At 38.5% G+C, this 10,757-nt stretch overlaps 1 long non-coding RNA gene across 1 annotated transcript; it reads left to right on the forward strand.

Annotated features, from left to right (window-relative positions):
• Positions 1-1,871: 1,871 nt before the first annotated feature.
• Positions 1,872-2,747, forward strand: LOC131646679 (uncharacterized). Its single transcript, XR_009297579.1, has 4 exons — positions 1,872-2,075; positions 2,234-2,323; positions 2,442-2,543; positions 2,713-2,747. It is a non-coding gene; the product is annotated as an uncharacterized LOC131646679 (long non-coding RNA).
• The last annotated feature ends 8,010 nt before the right edge of the window (positions 2,748-10,757 follow it).

Consider the following 10,757-nt stretch of genomic DNA (forward strand, 5'->3'; position numbering starts at 1 on the left):
AATCAGCAAAACGGCCCAAGATTGATTATTGATCCAAGTTTATTCAGATTATATTTCCATATAGAAAATAAAATAAAAAAGAAAAATAAATAGAGATAACAAAAAAAGGGAAATTGAGGTCTAGGGTTAGTACCGGTGTGACGTTCCCAATTCTCTTCACCCAACGAACTCAGCGGCGGCGGCGCCCTCTCTCGTCTCCGATCGAAGCAACCTCAATCGTCTTTCTTTGATCTTCTTTCGTCATGAACGTACGCTTCACCTTCTCCTAAAGACTCTGAATGAATTTCTTCTCTCTTCTTCCGCGTGTGGTTGTTGTTATGAATCGTGAACAGAGAAACGGCGACTCGATCGCGAGATGATGATGATGAACATGTTTGTTCTTGCGGTTCTGAAATCAAAGTGAAGGTCACGATTGCGTGGCTTGGCGAAATAAACGCGAGGAACACTTCTATTCAGGTAATTTCTCTTGCTCTATTCCTCTTTGCGCTATCTTCTTCTTCTTCTCGTGTTCTGAATCTTGTTCTGTATTTTCTTTGTTTGATGAATCTTCGAATGAGCTATGGTGTTGTTGTTGAGACTTATGGGAGATTGACAATGAACATGATGAGGAATAATGAATACTGGATATTGTTCTATGGATTCGGTGAAAGTCAATTGATTGATAGGAGTTGAGGTGAATAGCTGAGAGTCTGAATTCTGATGAAGATGATCGAGAATGAAGAAGAGATCCAATGGTGTAGAGTGGGAGAGAAGAAGATGAATGGTGATGATGGATTTGCAGAGGAACTGAAGTGTAAACTGAGATGGAAGAGTGAAGGGAGATGAGGATGGTGAGGTGAATTATGGAGAGTTGAAGATGAGGTGAAGATGGTGATGAAGTGAAGAGGGGCTGAGAGATGAAGCAAGGTTGAAGATGATGAAATGATGGAGATTGAAGGGTGAAGGTGGAAAATGGTCGAGGAGCTGAAAGAATGGATCAAGGCTCTGATTTATAGAGATTCTTCAGGTTCGTTTCTTTTCTGATTTTTGTTAATCTCTGTTAGATCCTTCTGTTAGGAGTCTGTTGAATCTGGTCGTTATGACTTGGCTAGGTTGTTAGAAAACTGTTATGGTAGTTAGGGAATTGGTTAGAGGAAGTTATGAGAAGCTGAGTTTGTTATTTCGGTTATAGTTGGTCATTGAGGTGGTTAAGTTAGTTACATGGCAGTTGGAGGTTAGTTATTTGTGGGAAAGTTTGTTATATCTATATTATTCCAATGATACAGGGGCTGAATGTGATTTTATGGAGGGGCAGGGTTGTGTAATTTTTTTTTGTATGAACCAAGTTTGTGTAAATGGCATGGACATACACTATGAATTTTGAAATTAAAACTCTTCTTTTTTCCTTATGAATGAATTATGCTTATCCGAACTTGACTAATACTTTGAATAATGATGAACATTTTAAATTCCAAGTAACTTGCTCTTCCAAGAAATCCATGTATGTGAACCTTCCAACTTGAATTAATTATTTGATAACTCAAAATGCTTAAGGATCATAATTCACTTTAATTATTTTTGAGCCCAAATCTACTTCAATCTCACTCCACTTGCATCTTTAATGAACCTCTTGAATTGGTGAAAGATGGAACCAGAAAAATAAAGCTAGAGAATGATGCAGCATATCTTGTTCAGGTGATGACCACAAGCACATGAATAATTACTAAGAGCCACAGAGGAATCATTGTATCCAAGACCTTCGATCTCGTTTTCACCTTATCGATTAATGCATGATTTTACTGATAACCTAAGATGTAAATGAATGAGATATGTGAGCCAATTAAGAATAATTAAATGGGCAAATTTTGGGGTGCAACACACTCTCACTCGCGAATCTCTCTCGGTTTCGCTCTCACTGAGTTACTCTTTCAAACTCGTTCTCTGCTTGCGATTGAACAGCAACAATTCGGTTTCTCTCCCTGCGAAACAAAACCAGTGGCAACCTGTGTGGCTCTCAATTCTCTTTCTCGGAGTAACAACAACAGTAACAATTTCTCATCAAAAATTTCACGGTGGCTTATGGAGGAACAAACCAGGTTTGTTATGTTCTCCTCTTATCTCTCACGGAACCAAGATTTTACCAGTTAAAATTTCAAACTTATTGTTATCACAGTTCAAGTTCAGGTTAAAACACACAAGAAATCTAGAGCTTAGCAAATATAATTATTCTGGGCGTTTTTTTTTGTTTTTACAGGAAGAATAAGGTTCACAGCAATATCATTGAGAGAGTAAGCGCGGAATCAATTTACCTGCGGCAATGAGGTGTTTGCCGGATTTTGTTGAGGTGAGTATCAATTCTGTTTTCTGGAAATAGCTATGATTGCTGCGTTTTGAACTTTAAAACACGTCGCTGCTACTGCTTTGGATTTCCATTGAAAATTGTTATAATTGTTCCAAAATAGTGTTGCGGTTATGCTTTGATTTTGCTGAATTTTTCTGCTGTTGCTTCGGAGTTGTTGAAGATGATGCGTGAATGATGTGTAAGCACAGGGCTGCAACCAGAGGTATGGTTTTGAATCTCTTTTCTTTTTTTTTCTGGAAATTCGGGTGGTGTTATTGAAGAACACCCTCGAATTGTTATTGAACCGGTTATGAACTTTTGAACTTGTTGCAAATTGTTTGAAACAACTTTGAATTGTTGTTACTAACAATTTTTTGGAATTGTTGTTGTAGGCTCTTTGATGAAGGTGATGCCACAACACCTCTTTTTGGATTGTGGGAGACTTGAAGATGATCTTCAAGTGGTAACCTTCCACCAAGGTATGAACAACTTCTTCACTCCTTTTCAAACTATGGAACTAAGAAACTTGAAAATTATGAGAGAAGTGAGAAAGCAAGTAGTTAAGGTTGCTTTGGTGTGATTTGCAATGAAGTGAACACTTCTATTTATAGGAAAAGCTTAGGATGTGTTTGGCAATTGGTAATCTTGATTGGCAAGTTTCAATCATTGCAAGATAAGAAAAAGAATATATTCTTCATCATTGCAAGAATAAAAAATAAGAATAAGAATATTCTTATGCAAAGATATTTTTCATGATATAAGCCATGTGTGTAAATTTTTATGTCATTTTATGATATCTCTAAGTTGCATAATTTTATGACATAAAAATCTCTCTTTGGCTTTCTTTGACTTTTGCTAATTTCACCCCTCTTTTTGTTTCTTTTTTTTCATGTTGCATGAGGACCTTGAAGAAAAGCATGAAGAAATTTGATCTTGAAGAATGAAGACTTGAAGAATTCAAGAATTGCATTTGAAGTTTTATCTTTTTCTTTTCCTTGTAATTCCAACTTTGTATGAATGAAACTTTGTATTCTTGAAAATGAATGGAATTTTGTAATTCTTGAATTTTGGATAAAGCCTCTATTGTAATTCATTTGAAATTTGGAACTTTGTAAGGAATGAACTTCAATTTTGAATGCTTGAATTTCCTTTAAAATCTTTGAATGAAGTTGTATGAACCATGAATGTGGGATATTTTTGAATGAAAAGTCCTTGAAGTAATGTGAAAAGTGTTCTTGCACCAATGAACTTTTAATTCTTGAATTTATGGTTTTAAACCATACTTGAAATAATCTTTCAACAAATGGACTAAAAGATATTTCTTGCAATTTCAGTGAAATTTCCATGAATTGTTTCAAACTTGTACCAACTTTCAAATAATCCATATGAATCAATTCTTCACCATGATGAATCCATAAGCCAAGAGTCGCGAAATAAATTCCAAACAAATCTCTTGAATCACACAAATGGCAATGGCGCATAAAAAGTGGAAAACCGCCATGAACACAAAATTATCTTGCAAAGAATGAGTGAATGAATGAACAATCCTAATTTGGTCGATTCAAAGCTTTTGAGCTTGTCGAAGTGAATCTTTGAGGACCAAATGTTGATTATTGATGAAGATGATTCATTTGAGATGAAGGGAGAACAAAACCCTAATTGAGTGTTATTTGCACTGATGAGTGATTTCCTGATTAAATCCTGCTGAGTCACAAGTAGCAAACACAAGCTATGCAATTTGTTAGAGATGCAAATGATGCATATGCAAATGATATGAGGTGGTATCTTAGGTCAAAAATTGGGGTATGACAGATGCCCCTATTTAAGTTTCTTCAACCTGAGACATGAAGATTGAAAATCTTCGTTTTGATAGGGTGGAAGAGACTTAAATATCAGAAGACGCAAATTTTGGACCTAAGATACCAAAATTGCGAATGATGCAAGGATATCTTTACCGAGGGAATATCAAAACTGACTCCGCTGGGGAAAAGAGGTTGGAAAGGATACCTCAATCCGTTTTAGGAAGAGAATCCGTTTTCTTTCTTTTCGGGGAAGCAAGTGTACGCTTCGCCGGGGAATGATAGCTTTGTAAGAAGAAGCTTACCTATTGACATTATCGACTATCAGCTTGGGGATAGACTTGTTTAATAATGCGAAGGTGAAAGGTATGAAACTGTATTACCGACTACCAGCGTTGTGATAGACTTGACAAGGTAAAAGAGTTTCAAAGGTTTGGTTAATATTACCGACTATCAGCATGGTGATAGACATGCTTAATAATATAACCAGAACAAAAGGTTACCGACTACCAGCCTTGTGATAGCGGTTTTGAGGACAAGATCAATTATCAGCCGAGTGATAAAATGATTTTGGAGACTTTGCTAGGGAAATTACTGGTTATTCAGCCTTGTGAACAGTAATAAGGCCCTGATTGTCACATGGTCTTCATGATTGATTTCCTAGAGAGGAAAAGTCTTTTGGAAGAGACATAAGCTGCTCAGATGAGGCTATTTCTTATTGTCTTTTTTTCACGACTCTATTTAAGGAATCGGAATTTGAATCTCTGGTAAAGACAGGATTCTAACCAAGAATGAATTGGAAATAGACAGTCAAACAAGACTTTGTACCCATGAGGAATGAACTCAACTGGGTATTTTCTCCTTTGTTTTGAGAGGAGAAACTAAAGCAACCTTCTTCCACGAGGAATGATCTCAGTGGGGAACTGGAGAAAGAATATGTTTTTTTTTTTTGCTTATGGGTGACGACCTACTGGAGAGATAACACGCCCATACCTATTTCTTTTTTTTTCTTCTCTTTTTTCTTCTTCTTTTTTTTTCCTTTTTTCTCTTTTTCTTTTTTTTTTGGGATAGATATATCCTGAACAAGTGATTTCGAAGCAAACATGAAAAATGCAAGAATGCATAAATGATGCAAATACGTATGAATGATGAATGTCATGAATGTAGCATGAATGCTGACGATACTGACAGATAATGAAGTATATACTGGAGATGGACCAGCGTCGCAATACAACCAGATACTTGGCAAATGTTTTTCAACATGGTGTAGATAAACACGAGTGATGAATGGTGCTGCATGTTTTAAACTTCTCTGGGGAAGATGAGCATCTTTTCTCATTGAGATGAAAGAACTTCTTCACTGGAGATGGAAAATCTTCTTCACTGGGGATAAAAGACCTTCTTCACTGGGGATAGAAGAGCTTCTTCACTGTGGATAAAGGACCTTTTCCTATCATAATCTTTGATTCGTCCTATGGAGATAGCTGTTGATGTTCCTTCTGTTGTTCACAACTTAAAGGAAAATTTCGCTTTTATTTTGAAAAAGAAAAGTAAATTCATTTAAAACTTTTTTTTTTATTTTTTTTCAAAAGTGAATAACACAACTAAAGCGTCATTTTGCAAGCTAAAAGAAATTATAGATTGCAAACAAATGGGCACAAGGCTCAAATTTATTTAATAGGATGGAAATCAGCTAAAGGCGTGATTCCATGGAGTATTTACAAAAGTTGGAAATGGTAATTATGCGGAAAAGGCTACATTGAAAGCAATAACCACTATTCCCCCCAACAACTTTGAGTTCCAACTGTATTTGTTGCTTCAGATTGGCGATGGCTTGATTGAAGATCCTTTGATGAAGTACAGACTCTTCAGGTGACGAAGTATAGACTAATGCAGTTACTTTGTCATAAATCCCTAATTTTTGCCTAGATTGCCCTTTCAGGTTTTCAATCTACCAGGATGAATTTTTTCTGTTTATTGTCTCTAATTTTTGCCTGGACCGCCCTTTCGGGTTTTCATTCCACCGAGACGCTCATTTTTGCCTAAGTCGCCCTTTGCGGGTTTTCGACTTACCGAGCTGTTCTTTTGTATTTTTTAGACAAAGTATTTCTTGACTGCATCAGCATTCACAGGATGTGGGAGTTCATCACCATCCATGGTTGCAAGAGTCATGGCGCCGCCAGAAAATGTTCTTTTGACAACATACGGGCCTTCGTAATTAGGAGACCATTTGCCCCTAGAATCTGGCTGAAAAGACAAGATCTTTTTAAGCACGAGGTCGCCTTCTTGAAATTCACGAGGTCGAACCTTTTTGTTGAAGGCGTGTTTCATCCTTGCTTGGTACAACTGTCCATAGCATAGAGCAGTCATACGTTTTTCTTCGATTAAGTTCAACTGATTGTATCTGCTTTGACACCATTCAGCCTCTGATAACTTAGTTTCCATGAGGACTCTCATTGATGGTATTTCAACTTCTACGGGGAGCACAGCTTCCATGCCGTATACTAGAGAAAAGGGAGTTGCCCCTGTTGAAGTACGCACTGAAGTACGATACCCATGTAAAGCAAATGGCAGCATTTCATGCCAGTCTTTGTAAGTGACGACCATTTTCTGGACGATCTTCTTAATGTTCTTGTTAGCAGCTTCAACCGCGCCGTTCATTTTTGGTCTGTAAGGAGAAGAGTTATGATGCTCAATCTTGAATTCCTCACACAATTCTTTCATCATCTTGTTATTCAGGTTTGAACCATTGTCAGTAATGATCTTGCTGGGAATACCATATCGGCAAATGATGTTATTCTTGATAAACCTCACAACCACTTGTCTTGTAACATTGGCGTAAGATGCTGCTTCGACCCATTTGGTGAAGTAATCAATTGCTACTAAGATGAAACGATGACCGTTTGAAGCTTTCGGTTCGATCATTCCAATCATGTCGATACCCCACATGGAAAAAGGCCACGGAGATGAAAGAACGTTGAGTAGAGTCGGTGGCACATGGATCTTATCTGCGTTGATCTGGCACTTGTGACATCTCTTCACGTGTTTGTAACAGTCTGATTCCATTGTCAACCAATAGTATCCTGCTCTTAAGATCTTTTTGGACATTGCATGCCCATTTGAATGAGTTCCAAAGGACCCTTCATGCACTTCATGCATTAACATATCTGCTTCGTGTCTATCCACGCATCTGAGCAAAACCATGTCGAAATTTCTTTTGTATAGCACATCTCCGTTCAGGAAGAAACTGCCAGAAAGCCTCCTTAGAGTTTTCCTATCTTTGTTTGATGCCCCAAGCGGGTACTCTTGAGTTTGAAGGAAGCGTTTGATGTCGTGGAACCACGGTTTATCATCGATGACTGCTTCAGTTGCAAATACATAGGCGGGCCTTTCAAGGCGCGTAATTCTGACTTTAGGCACATCATTCCAGTGACTGACTTTGAACATGGAAGATAGAGTAGCCAAGGCGTCTGCCATTCGATTCTGATCTCGGGGTATATGATGCAATTCAACCTTGTTGAAGAAAGTCAACAGACGTCTTGCATAATCTCTGTAAGGAATCAAGCCAGGGTGGAAAGTTTCCCATTTGTCTTTGATTTGGTTGATCACGAGGGCTGAATCTCCATATATGTCCAGGATCTTGATCCTTAAGTCAATGGCTTCTTCGAGACCCATGATACAAGCTTCGTATTCTGCGATGTTGTTGGTACAATCAAATAGTAGTCTGGCGGAGAATGGGATATGAGTACCCTTGGGAGTGATGATGATTGCCCCAATTCCATTGCCAAAAGCGTTTACTGCTCCATCGAAAATTAGGCCCCATCTTGATCCAGGCTCAGGACCTTCTTCAGGTAATGGTTCGTCACAATCTTTCATTTTCAAGTACAAGACATCTTCATCAGGAAAGTCAAACTTGAGAGATTGATATTCATTAATTGGTTGATGCGCCAAGTGATCGGCGAGAATGCTTCCTTTGACCGCTTTTTGAGCACGGTATTCAATGTCATATTCGGATAACAGCATTTGCCATCGGGCAATCCTTCCTGTTAAGGCAGGCTTTTCAAAGACATACTTGATTGGATCCATTTTGGAGATTAACCAAGTAGTATTGTTAATCATGTACTGGCGGAGACGTTTTGAAGCCCAAGCCAAAGCACAACATGTTTTTTCGAGCATGGAGTAACGAGACTCACAGTCTGTGAATTTCTTACTCAAGTAATAGATGGCATGTTCTTTCTTACCGGTTTCATCTTGTTGTCCAAGCATACAACCCATGGATTCTTCTAACACGGTAAGGTACATGATTAACGGTCTTCCTTCAACTGGAGGAATCAATATCGGTGGTTCTAACAGGTATTCCTTGATACTATCAAACGCTTTCTGGCAATCTTTAGTCCATACAACCCCTTGATCTTTGCGGAGAAGCTTGAAAATTGGCCCACAAGTAGCAGTCATTTGAGAGATAAATCTGGAGATATAGTTCAATCGTCCGAGAAATCCTCTTACTTGCTTTTCAGTTTTTGGTGCAGGCATCTCTTGAATAGCTCTGACTTTGTCGGGATCTACTTCAATACCTCTTTGGCTGACAATGAAACCCAAGAGTTTTCCAGATCTAACCCCAAAAGTACATTTGTTAGGATTCAAGCGAAGCTGATATTTCCTTAGTCGTTGAAACAACTTCAAAAGGTATTCAATATGTTCTTCTTCAGTGCTGGACTTGGCTATCATGTCGTCCACATAAACTTCAATTTCTTTATGCATCATGTCATGAAAGAGAGTAGTCATTGCCCTTTGGTAAGTTGCGCCTGCATTCTTCAATCCAAACGGCATCACTTTGTAGCAAAAGGTACCCCATGGGGTGATGAAAGATGTCTTCTCCATGTCTTCAGGAGCCATCTTGATCTGATTATAACCGGAGAACCCGTCCATGAAGGAAAAGACGTTGAACTTAGCAGTGTTATCAACCAGCATGTCAATATGTGGTAATGGAAAGTCATCTTTTGGACTGGCTTTGTTCAAGTCACGGTAGTCAACACACATTCTGACTTTGCCATCTTTCTTCGGAACTGGCACTATGTTGGCCAACCATTGAGGATACTCAGAGGTGACTAGAAAACCTGCGTCGAGTTGCTTTTGAACTTCTACTTTAATCTTGTTAGCCATATCAGGGTGAGTCCTTCGTAATTTCTGCTTAACTGGCGGACATTCTGGCTTCAATGGCAAGTAATGCTGAACAATATTGGTATCCAACCCAGGCATGTCTTGGTAGGACCAGGCAAACACGTCAACATATTCTTTGAGAAGGTCTGTCAACTTACTCTTGATATCAGCATCAAGCAGCGATCCAATGGTCACTTCTTTTTTGTCTTCTTCAGAACCCAAGTTGATCTTTTCTAAAGGCTCTTTGTGAGGCAGAATGGCTCTTTCCTCGTGCTTAAGTAATCGAGAGATCTCGTCCGGGATCTCCTCTTCTTCCTCTTCCTCGGCTTCGAACACAGGAAACTCAAAGTTGGGAGATGGCATAGGGTTATTGCATTCAATGGGTTTATCAATAGTAAATCTGCACATGTGATTTATATTTATTTCAGAAAATTTATGAATGCAGGAGTGTATGCAGATTTTTTTTTTTTTTTGAGAAAGTTTTTTTTTATTTTATTTTGGTTTTTTAGGATTACCATTTCCAGAAAAAAGCAAAAAATAAAACACATAGTGTAGGGAACTCAAAATGACACTTTATTTATGATTCATTTTTGAAACAAAGCCCTAAACACAAACTCATTTGTCTTGGGCAGGACAAAGAGGGAAACTTTTAAAACAAAGCCCTATACACAAAGTTATTTGGGCGGAACATTTAAAAGCAAAGCCCTATAAAACATCTCTCTGCTTTGGGCAAGGCAGGAGGTCAAAATAACAGCGAGGTGATTACTTTGAGCGGCGAACAACATTCGGAAATGAATATGGAGGCAATAGAGTTATCAAGTTCTGATTGAGCAGTTGTCGCAGAGCGTGAGACAACGGCATGGGTAACGGAGTGAATGACCGCTTAGGTTTGGATTTCCATTTATCTTGCACACCTTGCTCCCTTTGTTGGTCCTTCTCCTTCTCGGCCAGAAGTGCCTTTAATTCTTCTTGCCCCTTGGCCAAGTGAAAGATTATTTTCTGGAACTGGTTGTTCTGAGCTTGGAGATTTCTGACAGATCGTTCAAGGTCCATGATGCTGAAATAAACAGCGAGGGAGGATGAGACACCTATTGTAAGAAACCTGTTATGCGATGTTATGAATGCAAATGCAATATTTTCAGGGATCTTTAGGCATTTAGTTAGCAACATTAGAAAATGATTTGGTCGCGTCTTTGTCTGAAGAATTCTGACTTTGGTTTTTTAACGTCCTTCTTTGAGAATCAAGCTCACCATATCGAGTGGGTCATCGCCTCTGATTCGAGATATCTCTGAATTTGAAGGTACTTGGCTAGAGGAAAATAAATCCTCTTGCCCCTTGATAGGTATTGAGTCTCTGAATTGGAAGGTATGTGGCCAGAGGAAAATAAATCCTCTTGCCCCCTGACAGGAATTCAGTCTTGGATAAAGGCACCTTAAATTATGCGCCCTAAATTCCTAAGATCCTTGAAAGGGTTAGT

Source organism: Vicia villosa, linkage group LG2 (assembly GCF_029867415.1).
Source record: "Vicia villosa cultivar HV-30 ecotype Madison, WI linkage group LG2, Vvil1.0, whole genome shotgun sequence".
Classification (NCBI taxonomy): Eukaryota; Viridiplantae; Streptophyta; class Magnoliopsida; order Fabales; family Fabaceae; genus Vicia; species Vicia villosa.